This window comes from Rhineura floridana, chromosome 1 (assembly GCF_030035675.1).
Source record: "Rhineura floridana isolate rRhiFlo1 chromosome 1, rRhiFlo1.hap2, whole genome shotgun sequence".
Lineage (NCBI taxonomy): Eukaryota > Metazoa > Chordata > Lepidosauria > Squamata > Rhineuridae > Rhineura > Rhineura floridana.
The window spans coordinates 299,331,843-299,354,205 of NC_084480.1; the positions used below are offsets into that span (position 1 = coordinate 299,331,843).

General features: G+C 42.3%; 1 protein-coding gene and 1 non-coding gene across 2 annotated transcripts in view; both read right to left on the reverse strand.

Moving 5' to 3' along the window:
- The window catches only part of EXT1 (exostosin glycosyltransferase 1), a 326,984-nt gene that overhangs the window by 99,105 nt on the left and 205,516 nt on the right, over positions 1–22,363 (reverse strand). The window lies entirely within an intron of this gene.
- Positions 16,864–16,936, reverse strand: TRNAA-UGC (transfer RNA alanine (anticodon UGC)). Its single transcript has one exon. It is a non-coding gene; the product is annotated as a tRNA-Ala (tRNA).

The following is a 22,363-nucleotide window of genomic DNA, read 5'->3' on the forward strand; positions in this document are numbered from 1 at the left end:
TTAATAATAATAATAAAAAAACACTGCGAAGGTTATAATGTCCCGGCAGGAATGTGAGGCAGAAGGAAATGCCTCAGCTACAAGCCAAAATCCGCAAAGCCACGGTGCAAAATAAACTGATGTGGCATTTGGCTGCCTAGCTGAGAGGAGAGAGATCACTTCCCTTGCTGCACCGGCAGAGGTCTTGGCAACCCTCAGAGGATTGCTGAGTGCAAATGGAATTCAAGTGGCGAGAAAAGAAATAAGCAGGCTGGCTTTTGGAGTGCGGCTAGCAGCCATTCCACACTCTCCACACTCCAACCTGCTGCTAAACTCCTTATTACAGCAAAGGCGGAAATCAGAGCCCATCTTTTTCATTTCCTGTGGCTTTTTTTACCCTTACCGCTATCAGAGGCAACTCCAGCTCTTCTCTCCCTTTTTCACAACAAAATGACTATGCCTGTCAGGATGCAACACTCAACTGCAAGAAAAAAGATGTGTTTTTGCTGTCCACAGCAGGCCCCTGTCAAGGTTACAAGCCAGTGCCTGCAGAAGAGTGTGAAGTCATGGACTCCAGCCCTTCTCTCCCCCTTGGGCAGAATTAAGGCTGGTTCTGCCGTCCTCTGCCCAAGGCCCCGCGACAAACCAGCCCTAAAGCCCCAGCAAACATTCCTGCGGCAAGGAGATCTAATCATTCTTAAGCACCTTAATAGCTCATTTCCTCCCACTCTCTGGTCTGCCACAACCACTAGGGGCTTTTCTTTCCCTCTAGCTTCTCCTTTTAAGCTGCTGCTGGTTATGGGAATTAAGCATGGCATCAAAGCTCTCTGAATTACTAGGCACAATTGCTGGCAAAATCATCATCATCATCATCATCTCATCCAAAATCTGACAAATAGAAACCTCATATCTATTGGATCCTGCATAAACCACATACTCTACAATAAAGATGGGGGACCGGTGGCCCTCCAGATGTTACTGGACTCCAACTCCCATTAGCCCAGTAACATCTGGAAAGTCCACCTCTGCTCTAAAAAGTAAGGATGCTAAATGACTTGCTTTGCAAAAGAAAAAATTGGCTCTGTTGACGTTTGCTTAATATTCACCCTTGGCTTTAATTAATGAAAGGGTTCCCTCCACACAGAGTGCACATTTCCAAAGTGCCACATGCCAATAGTCCAAGTGGTACATTGTACAGACAAGCATTTTCTGGTGATGTACTCTAATAAAGCAGCATTATCCTCTCCCACATACTTTTCAAGGTGCCCTTTCCTTTCACGTCACAACAAAAGCACACACAAACCTTCTGTATAAATCCTCTCCTTTATCTAAACAATGTTCACTCCTTGGGGAAAGTGCCTTTTGACCCAGACTTCAATTGACATTTTATTCCATGCACTAAATACCCAGCAAAACCAGCCAAGTGTTGAGCTCTCTACCATCTGTAGCAAGGGTGAGCACTCTGTAGCAGGGCTCAGCAACTAACGGTCCTTGAGCTAAGCCTGGCTCTCAGAGGGGTGGTGCTTGCCTTCTATCCCTGCCAGTGCCAGCTACAGGGCATGGGGGGGGGAACGCTGTAAGCAAGATACCCTTAATGGCCCCCTTCCCTTAGGGCAGCCTTTCCCAACCAGTGTGCCTCCAGGTGTTGTTGGACCACAACTCCCATCTTCCTGACCATTGGCAATGCTGGCTGAGGCTGATGGGAGTTGTGGTCCAACAACATCTGGAGGCACACTGGTTGGGAAAGGCTGCCTTAGGGTGTCTTATTTATTTATAAACATATTTGTATATGGCTGTTTCATTTCAAAAAACATCAAAAGTGGTTTACAACAAATAAAAACCATATAATAAAAACCATGAAAAATACAAGAAAAACAAGGTCAGCTATTGCAAAGAGACATGCCCTCACTGCCGCTATTGCCAAGGGCTGCTGCTCCTGTGCCTCGTCCTTGCTGCAACCTGCTAGCTTGGTAAACAGAGCCAAAGGAAGGGGCAAATGAATATAGGAAGTTGCCCTATACTGAGTCAGATCATTGGTCCATCTAGCACAGTATTGTCAACACTGACTGGCAGTGGCTTTCCAGGGTTTTTGACAAAGGTCTATCTCAGCATCTCACTGGAGATGCTAGGGATTGAACCTGCAACTTCTTGCATCCAAAGCAACTACTGAGTATCTGCTCTACTTTCTCCATACAACCAGGTTGCAGTGGTGAAGAGGAGGGCCATGTCCAGGGGATTCATGCCAGTGCGGTCTCTGGTGGGGTGTGGGTCCTCAGCAGGTGTCCAACCATGCCAACAGTCTTGAAAAAGTGGGAGACAGTCCACACTTTCATCTCTCTTCACACTTAGCAAAACGTAATTTTACCAACTGCAATTTACATTTGGTAGGGACACCACTGAAAGAGGGACACAGCAAAATGGCATTAGGGGGTCAGATATCATTTACCCATTCCCGCTTTAGGCTACGTGGGTAGTTTTGCACATGCAAAATTTCCAGACATAAATACAATCTATTTGGCAGCAACTGCAGCAATTAGAAGTTATTGGGCGGTATTCAACTACATTTTTGTAATAGCGCGAGGATTAGCACTAACACAAGGGGATTTCCCCCCTCTCCTCCCCTTGCCATCCACAAATCTTCTCTGGAGGGCTGGGCAAGCCCCCTGAACAGATTTAGGGGACATGTAGGCGAGGAGAGAGGGAGATCATTCTGGGGTGAGAAATCCTTGCACTGATAAAATGATCTGCTCAGTGCTACATTGAATACAACCCATTGAGTGCAAATCCTGCCATAAAAGGGTGGTTGCTGTGGTAAATACAGTGATTACTTGCCAGTGCCAACATAGTGTTGGTTATTCCCCTGCCTCCTGAATTTACTGTGAAACATGCTTTCAGGACTTTGTCTCCTATCTGTAGGCCAGCCTTCCCCAACTGGCTGGCTCCAGATGTTTTGAACTGCAATTCCCATCATTCCTGACAACAGGCCATGCTGGCTGGGACTGATGTGGGTTGAAGTCCAAAATGTCTAAAGGGTACACCATTGGGGGAAGGCTGCCACAGGCCCTGCCTACTTGCATTCAGGAGTTTGTTCTTAACCCATAGACCCTAATCCAAAATGCTGATTAGCTGAGGGTTTCAGTGTCTCACCCACCTGAAATAGATGTGTCTGTCCTGCGGATAGTACATGGGATTGGATTTCATATTATTTATTAATTTATTTATTATTTGATTTATATCCCACCCTTCCTCCTGGCAGGAGCCCAGGGCAGCAAACAAAAGCACTAAAAATTTAAAATCATCATAAAAACAAACTTTAAAACACATTAAAACAAAACATCTTTAAAAACATTTCTTTAAAAAAGCTTTCAAAAGATCATCTAAGATTAAAAACATTTTTAAAAAGAAGGTTTAAGAACATATTAAAAAGTAATTCCAACACAAACACAGATTGGGATAGGTCTCAACTTAAAAGGCTTGTTGAAAGAGGAAGGTCTTCAATAGGCAACGAAAAGATAGCAGAGATGGCGCCTGCCTAATATTCAAGGGGAGGGAATTCCACAGGGTAGGTACCGCCACACTAAAGGTCCGTTTCCTATGTTGTGCAGAATGGACCTCCTGATAACATGGTATCTGCAGGAGGCCCTCATCTACAGAGCGCAGTGATCGCCTGGGTATATAAGGGATAAGACGGTCTTTCAGGTATCCTGGTCCCAAGCCGTATAGGGCTTTGTACACCAAAACTAGAACCTCGAACTTGCCCCGGTAGCAAATGGGCAGCCAGTGCAATTCTTTCAGCAGTGGAGTGACATGTTGGCAAGACATGTGAGCAGTCTCGCTGCCGCATTTTTCACCAGCTGCAACTTCCTGACCAACCTCAAGGGCAGCCTCACATATAGTGCATTACAGTAATCCAGCCTCAAGGTTACCAGTGCGTGGACAACAGTTGTCAGGCTATCCCAGTCCAGAAATGGCCGCAGCTGTCTTACCAGTCGAAGCTGGTAAAAGGCGCTCCTAGCCATGGAGGTCACCTGGGCCTCTAGCAATGAAGATGGATCCAGGAGCACCCCCAGACTACGGGCCTGCTCTTTCAGAGGGAGTACGACCCCATCCAAAGCAGGCAACTGACCAATTATCTGAACTCGGGAACCACCAACCCACAGCGCCTCCGTCTTGCTAGGATTCAGACTCATTTTGCTCATATTGCAAGAGTTATGCTTCTAGACACAATACGACAGAATCCAAATGAGATTTCAGTCTTGGAAGTCCATGTAGTTAAAACTGGGACTAGTAAGGGATGGAGTCTTTTTCCCACATCGCTATATTCCCTCATTTTAAGAAAAATGATCAGTGCTTAATTAAATCTGAAACTCTTAACACAACCATGCAAACTGAGTCAGTACAGGCCAGGCTACTATTTATCTAGGAATCCATCTTCTTACAGCAAGGCACAGTAAGGTAATTAAAGTATCTCAAATAAAATAAAATTAAAATGCTTTTGAACTGTATGCTGTTAACTCAATTTGAGTCTGCAGCATCCGCAAGCAGAACTGTCTCTTCCACCACTCAACATTACGGGGGGGGGGGGAGTTTTCAGCCTGGGTAGTAAGTTTTCTTTAATAATGCAAATTACAGGAAATAATGAGAACATTTGCATGGCTTGTCAAGAAAAGAGGGCCATTTCAAAATCTCCAAAACAGTCTCAGCAGCAAGAAGCTCTTCTTGTTCCGCATGTGTCAAGCTACTTCTCTTGTCTTCTTTTCCTGCTGACCAAAAGATTTCATGCTGAAAATGCTAATCACATCCTCATTTACCGCAGCTTGGATCCGTTGCTCTCATTGTCCGCATCTAACTAGAGTTCAGCTGAATGCGAGCCACCTCCATGATCAATGACAGCACACAGATACATGTGGTGCTGTCTCATATGCCCCTTATACACACAAGACACACACAGGATGAGACTCACAAGTTTGTCTTGGTCAGAAATTAGAACTGGAGGTCTGCAGCCAAAGATTTGGGCTGGTTAGTTCAAATCCATAGGGAAATGTCAAGCCCTTGTTCATGCCAAGGTGCCTGGGCATTCCCCTCTCTGCCAGTTCTCTCCCCCCCACACACACACACACTTTCCTTCCCCCTCTCTCACACACATACATACATCTGACTACTCTCTCTTTTGATTGTGGAATTACCTCACCACAGATGTACATCCAGCACCATCACTGCATAGCTTCTGCCTATGCTTAAGAGTTCCTCTTTGCCCTGGCTTTTGACAGGACCCACCCTTATTCTTCAGATTATAAATTGTTTTTACAGCTTTTAATATTTTATTCTGATACTGCTGTAACCCGCCTTGGGACCTGATGGTGAAGGATGGGTAAGAAATCCAAGAAATAACCACCACCGCCCCACTGCTATGTTGCCTTCTTAGGCCACATTCACATCATACATTTATTCCATTATTATTCCACTTTAAACAGTCATGGCTTCCCCCAAAAGAATCCTGCGTACTGTAGTTTATGAAGGGTGCTGAAGGTTGTTAGAAGATCCCAATTCCCCTCACAGAGTTATAGCTCCCAGAGTGGTTTAACAGCCAGTCCCTCTTCCCAGAGGAATTGTTGCTCTGTGAGGGGAGTAGAGGTCAAGGCTGTGGAGTCGGAAGCAATTTTGGGTGGAGTCGGAGTCGGTAGAAATGTACCGACTCTGACTTCAAAATAAATTTTGATTGACAATTTTTTAAAAATATAAATTCAAAATGTCAAAGAAGCTTCCCATGAAGTCAGCTGTAGTTGAGCATTTCACCATAACTCAAGATGGAAAACATTTTGTATGTCAGTGTATGACACAGGACCCAGATGAAGACAAATGCTGTGATGCCAAGATCAGCGCATATTCAGGCAGCGATAAAAATGCTCCTATGAGAGCTTCTGTCCGGTTCAGAGCGGGAACCACGAGTCAGAGAAGAGGGTGCAAGCAACTCTTGCTTTATTAACGTAATGGATACATCAAAGGCTGAGCGCCTCATAGAAAAACCCTATGCTAACTCACTACAAGTCCCTAACTACCCTCTAGACATGCTCTGCAACGTGTGATGAAAGTTGACTCAGTCTTAAATAGGAGAGGTCTTGGAGCGTAACCTCTCACTCCTTCGCACACACGCCCTCTGCCCTGTCCGCTTCTCCCTACGTCGTGAACGCGGTGAAGGGGGGTGAGCCTCCACGGGCTCATCTGACAGAACAGGGTCCTCATCTGCCGTTGACAGATAATGTAAAAATTAAAAAGATTTTTCATCAATATTATTCAACATTGTACAAATGTCAGGAAATTCCATCTGAAAAAATAGAAGAGTATATATCTAAACAGAATTTGCCTAGAATTACAGACTTTCAGAGACAAGCTATTAATGGTCCTATTACGTCAAGAGAGATATCTGAAGCTATAAACAAAATTAAATTAGGAAAGGCACCAGGACCAGATGGGTTATCTGCAATGTATTATAAATGTTTGGAGGAAGAACTCTTACTACCTTTACAGTCTACAATGAATCTTATTCTGCAAGAGGGAAAGATACCGGATAGTTGGAAAAATGCTAATATAACATTAATACCTAAAGAGGAGCAAGATTTAACTAAAACAAAAAATTATCGACCAATATCTCTATTGAATAATGACTATAAAATTTTTACAATGATCTTGGCAGAAAGATTGAAAATAATATTGCAACAATTTATTCAGGAAGATCAATCAGGGTTTTTACCTAAAAGACAATTACGTGACAACGTCAGGAATGTCTTGAATGTCTTGGAATATTTAGAACAACGAAATGATAAACAAGCAGCTTTGATTTTTTTAGATGCTGAAAAAGCATTTGATAATTTGAATTGGAAATTTATGTTTCAGGTTTTGGAGCAAATGGATTTTGGAGACAATTTTATAAAATGGATTAGATCGATTTATACATCTCAGAAGGCTCAGATAATTGTTAACGGAGATTTAACGGATTCATGTGAAATACAAAAGGGTACAAGACAAGGATGTCCTTTATCTCCCCTTTTATTTATTTTGGTCTTAGAAGTGCTGCTTAGAGATATAAGGCAAGATAAAAGAATTTCGGGATTAAAGATAAAAAAAGAAGAATATAAATTGAGAGCATTTGCTGATGATTTGATAATTGTACTAGAAAATCCTTTGGAAGGAATTAATGTATTGATGGACAAATTAAAAGAATTTGGACCGTTAGCAGGATTTAAGATCAACAATCAAAAAACAAAGATGTTGGTGAAAAGTTTAACTTTAAGGGAACAGAAAGAGTTAATGGACAAGACAGATTTTACAATAGAGAAAAAGTTGAAATATTTAGGTATCATTATGACAAATAAAAATTCAAAGTTGTTTCATAATAATTATGAAAAATTATGGACAGAGATTAAGAAAGACTTGCTAAAATGGGATAAACTACAATTGTCATTAATGGGTAGAATATCTGTGATAAAAATGAATGTATTACCAAGAATGATGTTTTTGTTTCAAACAATACCTGTAATATCCTCTGATTTACCTTTTAAACAATGGCAAAAAGATATCTCTAAATTTGTATGGCAAGGAAAAAAACCAAGAGTTAAATTTAAACTACTACAAGATGCCAAAGAAAGAGGAGGACTGGGATTACCAAATCTGAGACTTTATTTTGCTGCCTGCTGTCTAGTCTGGATAAAGGAATGGATTTTATTGAGGAATAAAAGACTATTGGATTTGGAGGGCCATAATTTGAAGTGGGGATGGCATGGATATCTATGGTATGACAAAGTAAAAGTAAATGTAGACTTTAACAATCATTTTATAAGACGTCCTCTGTTGAAAATATGGAATAGATATAAACCAAGGTTTTATTCGAAAATACCATTATGTGTCTCAAGTCAAGAAGCGTTTTATAGAAGAGAAATGGCTGGAAAAGAGAAATGGTTAACTTATCAAGAACTATTAGAAAATGTACATGGAGAATATACAATGAAAGAGAGAGAACAACTGACAAAGGAAGGATATAGTTTTCAATGGTTTGCCTATTTACAATTGTTAGAAAGATATAAAATGGACAAGAAAATGTATGGGTTTGAAATAAGTAAATCTGATTTTGAAATAGGATTGTGTACAAATGATGAAAATATAATTGCGAAAATGTATAAACTCTTATTGAAAATGGATATGGAGGAAGAACAAGTAAAAGAGTGTATGGTAAAGTGGGCAAAAAAATTTGGTCATAACATACAAATGGATCAATGGGAAAATATGTGGAAAAAAGGTTTGAAATTTACACTATGCTATAATCTTAAAGAAAATTTTTATAAAATGATGTACCGTTGGTACATGACTCCAGAAAAGTTGTCAAAAATGTATAGTAATGTTTCTAATGTTTGTTGGAAATGTAAACAACAAGAAGGATCATTTTATCATATGTGGTGGTTATGTAAAAAGGCAAAATCATTTTGGGCACAGATAGGTAGGAAGATGCAAAAAATTCTAAAGATAAATATTCAGTCAAAACCAGAATTTTTTTTATTGGGTTTTATGGATAAACAAATAGAAAAGAAATATGGAAGAATAATATTATATATGATTACGGCAGCAAGATTATTATATGCACAAAAGTGGAAAATGGAATCAACACCAACAATGGAAGAATGGTTATTGAAATTAATGGACTTAGTAGAAATGGATAAATTGACATGTTTACTCAGAGAAAAATCGACAGATACATTTCTTAAGGAATGGAAACCTCTCTTAGACTTTTTGTTGAAAGATCAAAATAAAATGATGATACTGGGATTTGACGATTAATTAAGACAGCCTATGGAGAAAAGGGACTCTGTATGTATACATTAAGGGACAGGTTTGATGTATATTATATACTTATAGCTGATCTGCGACAAATCGGAAGTCAACTATTTTATTTTCATTTTTTGTTGATGTATTGTTATGTTTTTTTGACTTTGTTTTGTTTGTTTTTGGAAAAATTTGAATAAAAATTATTAAAAAAAAAAAAAAAGAACAGGGTCCTCATCTGCAGGCGGGGAAGCAGAGGGCGGGGAAGCGTTGGGCGTCTCTAGGATACTGCTTGGCACAGGAGGAGTTACTGCTCTTTCGGAATCCTCCCCTAACAGCTCCGTGGGGGTGCTTGATGGCTGAGCACTGTCCCATTGAGGGGCAGGGCCATCCGTGGGAACTGGCGGGGCGGCTAGCTCACTCTCTTCCTCAAGGTCTGGGCTAGACTCAACAACAGCTGGATCGTCCATGCCCGCTGATGGCTGAGGTGCCTGCAGCTCATGCCTTCCCCCTCCTTGATCCTCAGGAGAGAGGCTGGGCTCAACACCTTCCAATTTAAAAAGACATTTACAGCCCTTTCCAGGGCTGTGGAGTTGGAAGCAATTTTGGGTGGAGTCGGAGTCAGAGTTGGAGTCGGACAGTAGAAAAATAGAGGAGTCGGAGTCAGAGTCAAAGGTATGGCGTACCGACTCCACAGCCCTGGTAGAGGTCTCCTAACAACTTTCGGCACCCTTCACAAATGACACTTCCTAAGATCCTTTGGGGAAAGCCATGACCATTTAAAGGGGAATAAGAGTGGAATAAATGTATGGTGTGAGGGCACATCCACACCAGACATTTATTCCACTTTAAACAGTCATGTCTTCTCCCACAGAATCTTGGAAAGTGTCATTTGTGAAGGGTGCTGAGTGTTATTAGGAGACTCCCCCTGACAGAGCTCCAATGGCCAGAGTGATTTAACAGTCAGCCCCTCTTTCCAGAGAATTCTGGGAATTAAAGCCCTGTGAGGGATATAACAGTCTACTAACAACTCCCAGCATCCTTCACAAACAACACTTCCCAGGATTATTTGGGGGAAGACAAGACTGTTTAAAGTGGAATAAATGTCTGGGGTGGATGTGGCCTGAATCTGTCTTTAGTCTCTCATCTCCTCCATTCCCAATCTGCTACCTCACCTACACCCCATCTTCCTGCCCTGCATGATATTAGTATTCAGACCACTTCTGCCTTCTTTGGCAGGGGTGATGGCACAGTTCATGTGGTTATGCCCATTTTATCTGCACAACCCAAACTTAGAGCGGGAGCAGTACTAGAGAGTTGTCCAAGACCACAAGCTGAGCTTCATATAGGGCTGCCAGGTTCATGGCCAGAGACTGATCCTGTATGTTTAGGAGAAGAGAAAGTCAGCCAAGTGCAGGTGTTCTTGCAACTCTGTAATGGGAAAAACCACAAGGTGGAATTCTCCCTTCCCCCTGCACAACTTTTAAAGATACAGAAGACCTCTTGGAGGCTGCCAATTCCACCTTGTGGTTTTTCCCATTACAGAGTTGCAAGAACACCTGCACTTGGCTGACTTTCTCTTCTCCTAAACATACAGGATCAGTCTCAGGCCATGAACCTGGCAACCCTAGCTTCATACCTGATTAGGGATTTGAACGCAAGTCTCCTAAATTCCAAATTCAATAATCTATGCATTACATTACACACAATCTGCAGTCCTTTACTCTTTATTTTATTTTTTTACTTATTATTTAATTTATATCCCACCTATCCTCCAAAGAGATCAAAGTGGCATGCAAACAAGGTTAGGTTGAGAGACTGTGACTAGCCCAAGGTCATCCAGTGAGCTTCATGTCTTAAGTGGGGATTTGAGCCCTGGTCTCCCATGTCCCAATCTGACACTCTAGCCACTACGCCGTACTGGCTTCTCCACATACACTCTTAGGAGACCCAAGATCTTGTTGACACTTTTCACCCCTGACTTAATAGCATGCTTGTGTGTGTACATCTCTGATGAAACATGATTCATTCTACAAGACAAACAGTTAATGCATTTCCTCTTAGGCCCTTTCACTAAATAAAGGCTGCTGTAGATACCGTTGGACTGCAACACCCATCAGCCCCAGCCAGCATGGGCAATGCTGGGAGTTGTAGTCCAACAATATCTGTAGGGCTGCATGTTCCCCATGCCTGGACTAGATATTTACCAAATCACTGCTTGTGCCTCTGAAAAGTCTGAATACCTTAAACTAGATATGGAGTCAGCTTTTTTCACATCTTATTTGCATAAGAACACAGGAAGCTGCCTTAAACCGAGTCAGACCATTGGTCTGTCAGTCTCAGTATTGTCTACCCTGACTGGCAGTGGCTCTCCAGAGTTTCAGGCAGGGGTCTTTCGCTGACTTACCTGGAGATGCCAGGGATAGAACCTGGGACCTTCTGCATGCAAAGCATGTTGCTCTACCACTGTGCTAAAGCCCTTCCACACTACCAGTTCTTTTTCTTTTCTTTTTCTCTCAATGTGTCACCCTACACAACTCCCATAAGTAATTGGACAGTAGTTTAGTGTGTGTACACTATGTGTGTGTGTGTATGCACGCACGTGTGTGAGTGTGTGTACATTCATATGTCAGTCTATTCAGGATTTCAGGATGGTGTGCAACCAAAGATATCATAGGACAAATGCAACAACAGATAAAACACTACTGAAACCACTAAAACTACAACGAATGAAAGTGCCTCACCAAAAAGACTGCAGTGTAGGTGCCAGGCAAGCCTCTACAGAGAGGGCATTCCACACAACTGGGTGTCATTGTGGAGAAAGCCCTGTCCTTTGTTGTTAAATAGTGCACCTCTGATAAAGAAGGCATCTGGAAAAGATCTTGACATTTTAAAAAAAGATTTAAGATGTTTAGTATAGGTGTCCCGTACACAATATTTTATGTTGGTCTTTTAAGGACAGATTTACTAAGCATGTGAGGGGGTCTGAGTGGCAGTAGTGGTGGGAATGAGAGAGGGATGGGGTGGGGCAGTGGCGAGGTTGGGGTTATTCATGGCCTGCAGGTACGTACACATTTGAGGGACACTGGCACCACCAACCCGGAGTTCCCTCAATCTCATCCCGTCCCATCACCCCCCCATTGGGAGGGCGCTGCTGCTTTGTCCCATCTCACATGGTGCTGCTGCCAAACATTCCCTGCAATCCCACAATACAGCCTGGAAGTCACATGATGGAGTAACCGTGCCAGGGCTAAGTAGGTCTGTGGCAACTTCACATACAACACTGTGAATTCTATAATGGAAGAAAGGTGGAATATAAAAGATAATACAGTATGTTTTTCTTAGCTTCTGCTGCAACAGCCTCTGCTTTGCCCCGTTGCAAAAAATATGAGGTGGGAGTTAATGAAAACAGCAAACAAGGATTGTTGTTTGGGAATCCTATTGTGTAGACATCTACTTACAATTGGTAGCTTCCGTCTTAGCTGCAGATTTGTGAATTGTGTCACAAGGGGGTTGGGCAGGGAGAATGAATGACCAAAACATTCCAGTGTAAGCATAATGATACCAATCAGTTCTGAAGATAGGGTTTCTTCTTTGGGGTGGGGCCAGCGAGGGATTATTTAGCAAGTTCTGAGTTGTTTTGCTACAGAGACCACACACAACAAAAGCTCTATTGCCCCTTTTTCTAATCTACACACAAAAAAACCACCCTTTATGATGGATAATAAAGCATTCACAGCAATCCTAAAATGCATTTTGCAGAAAAGGTCACTTGCCTTTTATATGGTATCTATTTGAATATATTTCTGCTATTGTGATAGATAAACTCCCACTATAAAGAAAAGCAACATTCGGAGGAAGCACTTATGATTAAATTTACATTCTCTGAGAAAGTCAAAAAAGTGCTCTCATGTCGACAACTGTGTGATCCACATTCACATTTCTAAATATTGGAAATGACTTTTTAGAGTTTTTTTAAACTGTTGCTGAATTGGGGGGCCCTCACAAATGCACAGTCTGCCAGGTGAGGGTTATAGCAGCAGTATAAAACCAGACAGGCCCATTGGCTATGGGATTTTGATACATCTAAACAACTCAGTTGCACTATACTTTTCCCCCCAGCTTATATATTTACTTGTAGCATATGTGTATAGAAGCCAATCTGCATACTAGCAAATACATTTACAAAAATTACCAGCCTTCAGAAGTTTTGAACAGTCCAGTTGCCAACAAATGCTCAAATTATGACCCAAAGGGGGTGGGAAAATTAAAATGTGATTAGAAGGACAAGAAAAAATTAAAATTTGTAAAGTTTCTCAGCTTGGTCACCTGTTTATGAGCCTGTGGGTTACATATATTTTTGAAATACTTGCCGCCCTGGGCTCCAGCTGGGAGGAAGGGCGGGATATAAATCAAATAATAAATAAATAATAAATACAGTATAGCACTTCCAAGTACCAGGTCCAGTGAAATACAGACCATAAGATGAACACCTTACACCCAGAGCATTCTGGAGAAAATGATGTGTCCACACTGCACATAAATGCTTGTGTGCCACACACCTTGAGAAACAGGAAACTCATCACTATCTACTAGAAAAAGTTTTAATATATCTCACCCTAGTGTGCTTGCCAGAAATTTAACATACGCTGAGTTTGCAATGCTAGCAAATCTGCAGTTAATGCCAATAATTTCAGTTATTCTGGAAGGTGACATAGCTATAAATTATTGCACAGGAATATACAGCTGAACATAAAGGCACACAGCCATGACAACTAACCGCAGCCTCCCTATTCAGAGGCTCCTGGGCTCCTGCTAGGCAGAAGGGCAGGATATAAATCAAATAATACATAAATAAATAAAATAAATTATGTTGAATCCAGACTTATGAGTGGAGTTCCACTCACATGGGATAAAAAGAAGCCAAGAGGCAATTTTAGCAAATTTCTCCTTCCCTTCGCACTCTGAACAGTTTTTCTAGAGGATAGCGGGACCCTGTGGAACAGCACTGGAAGTGGCACTGGAACCTGCAGGGAGAAGGGGGAACTGGCAAAAACACACCTCCACACTTTCTTCCAGCAGACAGCCTGATCTGGATCCTTCCATTAATGGAGGGACCCCTTCTTATTTGTTGAGGAGCAAGTATGGAGCTAACCTCATAACCCTCTGATTAACAGATCCTGACAACAGGGGATTACTTTATTTTACTGTCAGCATTTATATGCTACCTTTCCAGTAAATACTCAAGGGTGACCATCTTGCTTTTCTTGCAGCCTTCCAAGAGCACCAGGTTTGCTACCACTGAAAGTCAAAATGCTGGACTGGAAGGAGTGTTGGCCTGAACTTGGGATAAGTTCATGTAATTTTTTGAAGATTCATTTGAAATAATTGATTCTTGATGGCTAAACAATAATTCGGCTTATCATGTCAAAGAATCAAAGAGCTGCATAGTCAGTATGATAAAGATATTAAATCTGATCCCCCATCCAAAAGGTAGGATCTTTACATAGCAAACCCCCCTTCCTAACCAACCAACCACACAGAGAGTGGGAGCACTATTAGCTCATATAATTCAAAGTGCAGGTCAGGGATGAGAAATCTGTGGTCCACCAGTTGTTGTTGATCTACATCTCCCATCCTACCTGGTCACTGGTTATGCTCACTGGGGATGATGAGAGTTGTAGTCCAACACTGGCTGCCCATTAGCTACCTGACCAAGTTCAAGGTTCTGGTTTTGGTGTACAAAGCCCTATACAGCTTGGGACCAGGATATCTGAAATATCATCTTACCCCTTATATACCTGGTTGATCACTGCGCTCTGCAGGTGAGGGCCTCTTGCAGACACCATCTTATCAGGAAGTCTGTTCCACACAACACAGGAAGTAGACCTTTAGTGTGGTGGCACCTAACCTTTCAAATTCCCTCCCATTAAATATTAGACAGGAACCATCTCTGTTATCTTTTTGGTGCCTACTGAAGACCTTCCTCTTTCAACAAGTCTTTTAAGTAGAGATCTTATCCCTGTCTGCGTCTGTGTTGGCATTGCTTTTAAAGATGGTTTTAAAAAAGATGTTTTATAAGATGTTTTATTTTAATATATTTTAAAGTCTGTTTTTATGATGTTCTGAAATGAAAATGGACTGCCTTCAAGTCGATTCCGACTTATGGCAACCCTATGAATAGGGTTTTCATGGAAAGCGGTATTCAGAGGTGGTTTACCGTTGCCTTCCTAGAGTGTTCTAGAGTGTTTTTAATGCTTTTGTTTGCCGCCCTGGGCTACTACTGGGAGAAAGGGTGGGATATAAATTTAATTAAGGCAGTCCGAACATATAGCACTGATTCTGGCCCGCTTGTACTGGTTGCCTGTATGTTTCCGGGCTCGATTCAAGGTGCTGGTTTTAACCTATAAAGCCTTGCACGGCACGGGGCCACAATATCTGATGGAACGTCTCTCCCAATACGAACCTACCCGTACACTCCGCTCCACATCGAAGGCCCTCCTCCGGGTGCCTACTCAGAGAGAAGCCCGGAAGGTGATAACAAGAAAAAGGGCCTTCTCAGAACTATGGAATATTCTTCCTGATGAGGTACGCCTGGCGCCAACATTACTATCTTTTCGGCGCCAGGTAAAAACCTTCCTCTTCTCCCAGGCATTTTAGTTTCAGTTTTTAGCTTTTTAGCATCTTAGTATTTTTAGTATTTTAGCTTTTTAATATTTAATATGCATTTGTATGTGTATACATATGTTTTAATTTTTTTGATATTATTAATGTATGTTTAAATTGCTTGATACGTGGTTTTAATTGTATATCAGATGTTTTACTTCTTGTGAACCGCCCAGAGAGCTTCGGCTATGGGGCGGTATATAAATTGAATTAATAAATAAATAAATAATAAATAATAAATAATAATAAATAATAAATGAACATCATCCAGAGGTCCACAGACTCCCCACCCTTGGTTTAACATATATTGCATATCTAGCATTGATTTCTTTGCATGCATCTTTAATATTCCTTACTCACTCCACTTTCCTGTTTTGTCCCTCACCATGCGATACATCACTGAGCCAATTAGCAAAACAGGAGATATAACTGTAACTTCCTAGAGATAAGGCTCAAAACTACTTCCCTGTTGGTGCTGGAGGAATTGCGCTGAGCAGAGACTTGGATCAGTGTCTACAGCAGTGTGTCAATACAGCTGTATTATTAATCCTGAGATATCGTATCTATGAACAGTTAGAGAGTAATTAATTTATCAGAAAATGCACAACACACTGTTGCTAACAAAGAGTGGGAAGTGCTGCAAAACAAGAGTTTTGCTGAATGGCGCCTTCGTCCCTGAACCCAGTGCAACCCGGCTTCTTTCTGCAAGGAAGGCGATAACATCGACATTTTATTTTTATTTGTTTGGTCACACGGGCCTCCCATCCAAGAGTTTATAAACCAGATAGCTTTCGGCACTGCTCTTCCTCCTCTCCTGGGAAGCTGATAGTGTTCTGAAGATTATCTGGCATGGAGCTAGGCACATCCTGCTATTCATCAAAGGCAATCTTGCCAGGGAAATGCAGAAAGCAAGAAAGTAAACACAATGTTCACAAATGTATGCATCCAGAGCATGTCTTAACAGAGAAAAGTGGCTCTGGGTTATTCCCCCTCCCTCGCTCCCTTCCTACTCTAACCATTTAATCTTGAGATAGCAAGACCTGGCTGCAGGCTCATCCATTCTCTCTCCACTATCCGGACTCTCTCCAGCACAAGCCCTCTCCCCTCTTTGACAACAGTGTTAACCACAGTGAAGGCTAACATGGTTCTCTATATATGGCCAGGATTCTTAACCTCAGACCTTGCTTAAGAATGCTGGTTAAGCCTGACCTCTGCTAACGGTGCCAATGAATTCCGTAAATGTACTTAAGAAGACAGTTGTGAGTTAAATTAGTAAGGAACATAAGAACACAGGAAGGTGCCTTAATACTGAGTCAGACCACTGGTCCATCTAGCTCAGTATTATCTACACTGACTGGCAGCAGCTTTCCAGAGTTTCAGGCAAGAGTCTCTCCCAGCCCTATCTAGAGATGCCAGGGATTGAACCTGGGACCTTCTGCATGCAAGGCAGATGCTCTACCACTAAGCTACAGTCCCTCCACATGAATTCCACAGAGGTTGAGAGAACAGCCCTGTTACTACGCTGCCTACTACATTTATATCCCACCTTTGTACCCAGGAGCTCAAGGTGGCGTACATTGTTCTCCCACTCTCCACTGTATCCTCATAACAACCCTGTGAGGTAGGTTAGGCTGAGAGAGAGCGACTAGCCCAAGGTCATCCAGTGAACGTCACAGCTGGAGGGGGGATTTGAACCTGGGTCTCCCAAGGCCCTAGTCCAAAACTCTGACCACTACACCACACTGTCTCTCACTCTACACAAGTCCATTGCCAACAGATATCCCAGATACACAGTACTTGGAAAGGTGTTCAAGGAGGAGAGTTGTCTGTCTCCAGTGTGCAAAGCACTGAAGAAAAAGTCTCCCCACTCCGGTATGCAAAGCACTGAATAAATGTGAAGTACATTTGTTAAAATTAAAAGCTGAATCACTAAACTCCTTCTATTTCCATCAAGAATCAGAAAATCCCTTGGTAAATGGTGCCCTTTGAGTGTGTGTTTCATCTGTACCAGTTATAAAGGAAACACATGAAATATTTAACTGCCTCTGTGTGAGCAATTACTGCTTGGAGGAATGAAGACTGTGAATGACCCGGGGTTAATTTTTTTTATTAATTAGAGCACAAAAGAATTCTGACTTATCTCTCATTATGACATCTTCAGGCAGTTGGGGTCTTGCTCATCAGACAATAGATGGAAGCTCTGAGCTAACAGCCACTCTCTAGAACAGCATTTGTTGTGGCAGAAGAGAACTTAATAAGACCCTTTTAGCAGTAATGGAGTCCAGTCAATGCCACTTTGGGGAGAGGGGGGTGAGGACGGCGAAGAGAAGGGGATGGATTTATCTGCTTTTTAGGTTTTATTACAATGTATGGCGACAACATAAAGGAACTGTTGCAATCAAACCTTTCTCTTTACCAAATACGCCAGAAAAGAGAACAAAGAGAAAGGGGGGGATCCTAGTAGAGAAATAAAAAAAGGAAAAAATGGAAGGCGTGCTGGGGAGCCACTTTATATAGTTAGGTCTGAATATTTGGATTTAAACCAATTTGATTCAATTATGTTCATCACAAAGTTGATCAGGGTGGAGAGAGCATACAAAGTTTGGAATGTGATAATGTAATTCTGTAGCAGAACAAGCTTTTCATTTTGTTCACAAAAAGGTATTTTTACAGGGTAGCAACTTTGCTCTTGGAGTAGCTCACCTCAAAGGAATTTCAATACTCCCTCTATTAAATTGGCTTTCCCCAACCTGGTGCCCTCCAGATGTTTTGGATTACAACTCTCATGGCTGTGCGGCGTTGGGCTGATAGGAGTTGTATCAGAGTTCTTTGGGAAGAGAGATGGGCTGTTAAACCATCTAGGAATTGTAGCCCTCTTAGGGGAATAGAGGTATCCTAACAAGTCTCAGCACCCTTAAATAACTACAGTTCCCAGGATTCTTTGGAGGAAGCGATGACTATTAAAGTGGAATGAAAATTCTTTACATGTATAGCGCAGATGTGGCCTCTGTTTCTAGGCCTGCTGCAGTTGTCTTGGCATTATGGAATCACTTGAGTTGGACGAGACCTTTAAAGTCATCAGGTTCAATCCCCTGTTAAGTGCAGGATCTGAAATGCAGGAGATGCAGCTTATGATCATGATGGTTTATTGAATTTATATCCCACCCTCCCTACTGAAGGAGCCCAGGTGGCAAACATGAACAAAACAATTTTACAAGAAAAAGAAAAACATACTAAAAACAGTTAAAATCATTGCAAAACACAGTTTAAAATATTCTAAAACATTGTAAAACAGCTTAAAAACATTCAGGTTGCCAGGAACAGTCCCCTTCAGCCATCAAATGCCTGGGTAAACAAGAATGTTTTCAAATTCCTCCTGAAAGTTATTGTGATGGAGACAGACACACCTCCCTGGGGAGGGCATTCCACAAACAGGAAGTTGCCATTGAAAAGACCCTGTCAAGTCAGCACCAACCAGGCAGTGTTTGGTGGCCCACCACCATCAAGGCCTTGCTTGCCGAACATAGGGTCCAAGATGGTTGATAATGGTGAAGATGCTGTTTTGGATACTTGCGTTCCAAGCTGTTTAGGGCTTTATATGATAGTACTAATACCTTGAATTGGGTCCAGTCCCGCATCTGTTTAAATACATGCAGAAGAGGAGAACCTGCCCACCTCCTGGGGCTCTTTGTTCCTTGTTGGGTGTCAAAAGCAGCAAAATATCTACAGTGACAGATTCAGCTCCACTCTTTAACTCTCCCCATCACAAAAAAGGTATCAAAGAGCAGTCGAGTGCCATCCACAGCAAACAAGAAAGCCAACCAGAGCCGAATTAGGTTCCAATAGTGCCCTGGGTGACAATGAGCAACCAAATATTTTACTTAAGAATCTGCCTGTTCTTCTACATACTACTCCCCCTTTCTCACAAATCCTAGACAACATGCAGTATCACAGCCAAAAGCAGAAATAAAACGCTGTAAATGTATCTGCGTTTATATTAAATACACAGGCATTCACTGGTTTAATAGTTCTTCATGCTCACACATACAAACTACCTAGAAAATATTTATGCAACCTTCGTTCCTTGCTATTTTTGAATAGGCCTTAAAAGCCCACCTCTTCTTTAAGTGACTGGCGTAAAGGTGGTATTCAATGCTAGCCCTACCCTGAGTACACCCACTGAAATTAATAGACATGAACGGCAGAGCAATCCAACTCAGGGGAAGCTGACGTTAAGTGGTGCCGACGTAAAGTTCCACCACATCCAGTTGCCATTCAGCAGCCTCTGGATTGGCTGAACACCGGCTCAGTCAGCAGCTGCGCACAGGAATCAGAAAGTAAAAGCCTGGTCTTCCAAATAGCCCTACCAGGGAGTAAGCCCTCTCCATTAACTTCTATTGTATTTGTTTTCTTAGACTGACCTTTTTCCTGGTATGACTTCTGCCTCAATTGGGACCTGTAGGAGTGCTCTGAACACAAGTTGGATGTGGCCTAAGTCCCCTCCCCTTGTCCCCTCCCCCAACATGCCCCAGAACACCCCCTTTTTCTGGACTCACACCAGCTTTGGTTGCACTGACTAAATGCATGCAAAAGCATCCAGGCCACATGGCATAATGCATTTTTATTCCAAAAATGTGGCTTTAAAATGATGAAATTGTTCTTAAGTATATGAAAGGAAAGGCCATAGCTCAGTGGTAGAGCACTTGCCTTGCATGCAGAAGGTCCCAGCATCTCCAATCAGAGCTGGGAGAGATCCCCACCGGAAATCCTGGAGAGCCGCTGCCAGTCAGTGTACAGAATACTGAGCTAAATGGACTAAAGGTCCGATTTGGTATTTGGCAGCTATCTATGTTCTTATCTCACATGAAACATAATTCCAAATGTAGAGTGGCTGTTCATGGTTTTTTTAAAAAGGAGGAATTTTTATATATTCGGTTTTGTAAGATGCTACAGTGTGCTTCTGCGTGCGTTTGATTACTGCAAGATACAAATGTGTATGTGTGTGTAGGGGGGAACCATTCACATCTTTAAGCATAATCAGAACTGTTACAAAAACTGTGGCACAGCCTGGAAGTAATCAAACGCATTCTGTATGACATTCCATGCCAAGTCTGTTGCAATAAGGAAGGGAAACCCAAATCCATCTCTAGAACCCACTGTCCTTTTGTTCAGTGCCAATCCACAGTAACGCCAAACTGCTTTTTGTTTAATTGCTCCAGTCTCCTCACTACCTCCTCCTCTTTCTCCACTTTAAACTATAATTGTTTCATTACTCACAGGAAATTAGTTCTTGCTTTTAAAAATGCTCTAAAAAACCCATTAGTGTACGCCTAGCAATCTGCACCATGACCTAATGTAAAAGTTCCACTGGGAGTACCTACAAATTTGCATGCAGATGATTTTACAAGCATAACCTAAAGGCCCCAAACAGGTAACTTTTTACCTTTTAATAAAGGAACAGTACGCAAGCTTCAGAATGACACTGCATTCTTCTTCAGGAGGGAACTCAAAAAGCTGCACAGACTCCCATTAATGGAGGCTGCTCAGGTGAAAGATATTGCCTTGCCAATTTTGTGAGCCTTTTATTCTCAGCAAGAACTTATCTACTAAACTGGGTATCGGCATTTGCAGTATCCTGTTTGCTCACAACTCACTCTCTGGGTAGTGGGCACCAAGCCCTGGCCGCCAGCTACTTACAGTAATATGCACTACTCACTCTCACACATATACGCACAATATCTCCTTTTTATTAAAAGAAGTATGCCTCATCTAGGTCCAGGCATGATGATCATGATAAATATCATCATCAAAAACTCTTCACAAAAGATGCTTCTCCCTAAAGCAGCCTTGCAGTTCACACAGGAAGAAAAGAAACCATCCCTCTGTCAACAGGAGAAGTTTGGATAATGCTGAGGGGTGTGTGTGTGTGTGTTTTAAGCGCTAAACTATTCCAATAGGATATCTGACTGCTGCTGCAAACCGAGACCATAAGGAAGATGGATTAATACAAAATCGCAGCTGACATTCATGTTCCTGTTTGGATGCAAGGCTCATTAAGGGCCTGATCCCTTGAGTAGGTGCTCCATCACAGGAGAAGCCATGAATAGCTGTAAACTGACAGCAGCAGCAGACCTCCAAAGGCTGTTGGCACTGTAATGTCAGGTAAATTCTGCCTTAGAACCTGCAGTGAGGTGGAAGCAGCAGCCCTCAATCATACTAAACACCAGCCGTCCCTAAAATGTGTGCTTGAGTACACCTGTGTGGCTTAACTGCAAATGTGCCAGGAGACATACGTTTAGGCTGCCTTGTAAATAAGCCCCTAAAAGTTACTGGCCCACAAATTTATTTACTCACCTGGTAAGAGGTGAGCAGGCTGTGTTTCTCTGCTGGCTGTGGAAGACAGGAAATCATAGGAACAAAGGAAGCTGCCTTATACTGAGTCAGAACATTGGTCCATCCAGCTGAGTATTGTTTATACAGATTGGCAGAGGGTCTCCAGGGTTTCAGATGGGGGACATTCCAAGCCTTACTCGGAGCTGCTGGGGACTGAACCTGAGACGTTCTCCATACAAAGCAGATGCTCTACCATTGAGCTCCATCGGCACTGCAGGCAGATTTTTACCAAATTGCCTTCTACCAGGGCAACTAATCCCTGTCATCCACAACTAGCATGGAAACCAAGCAGACTGGAGACGTGCAATGGAGTGAACTATCCAGCAGCCTGTTCACTCCCCTGCATATAATTCCTGGTTACCAATAAGTGAATGAGAGGCTCCTGTAAGGCTCTTGGCATGCCTTCATGCCAGCCTACTCCCTTGGGAAAACACATAATTCTGCTATTTCTCTGCCATTTGAGTGATTGTCCCAGAATCGCCAGGCCTCTGAGAAAGAAGTCGCCTACTGC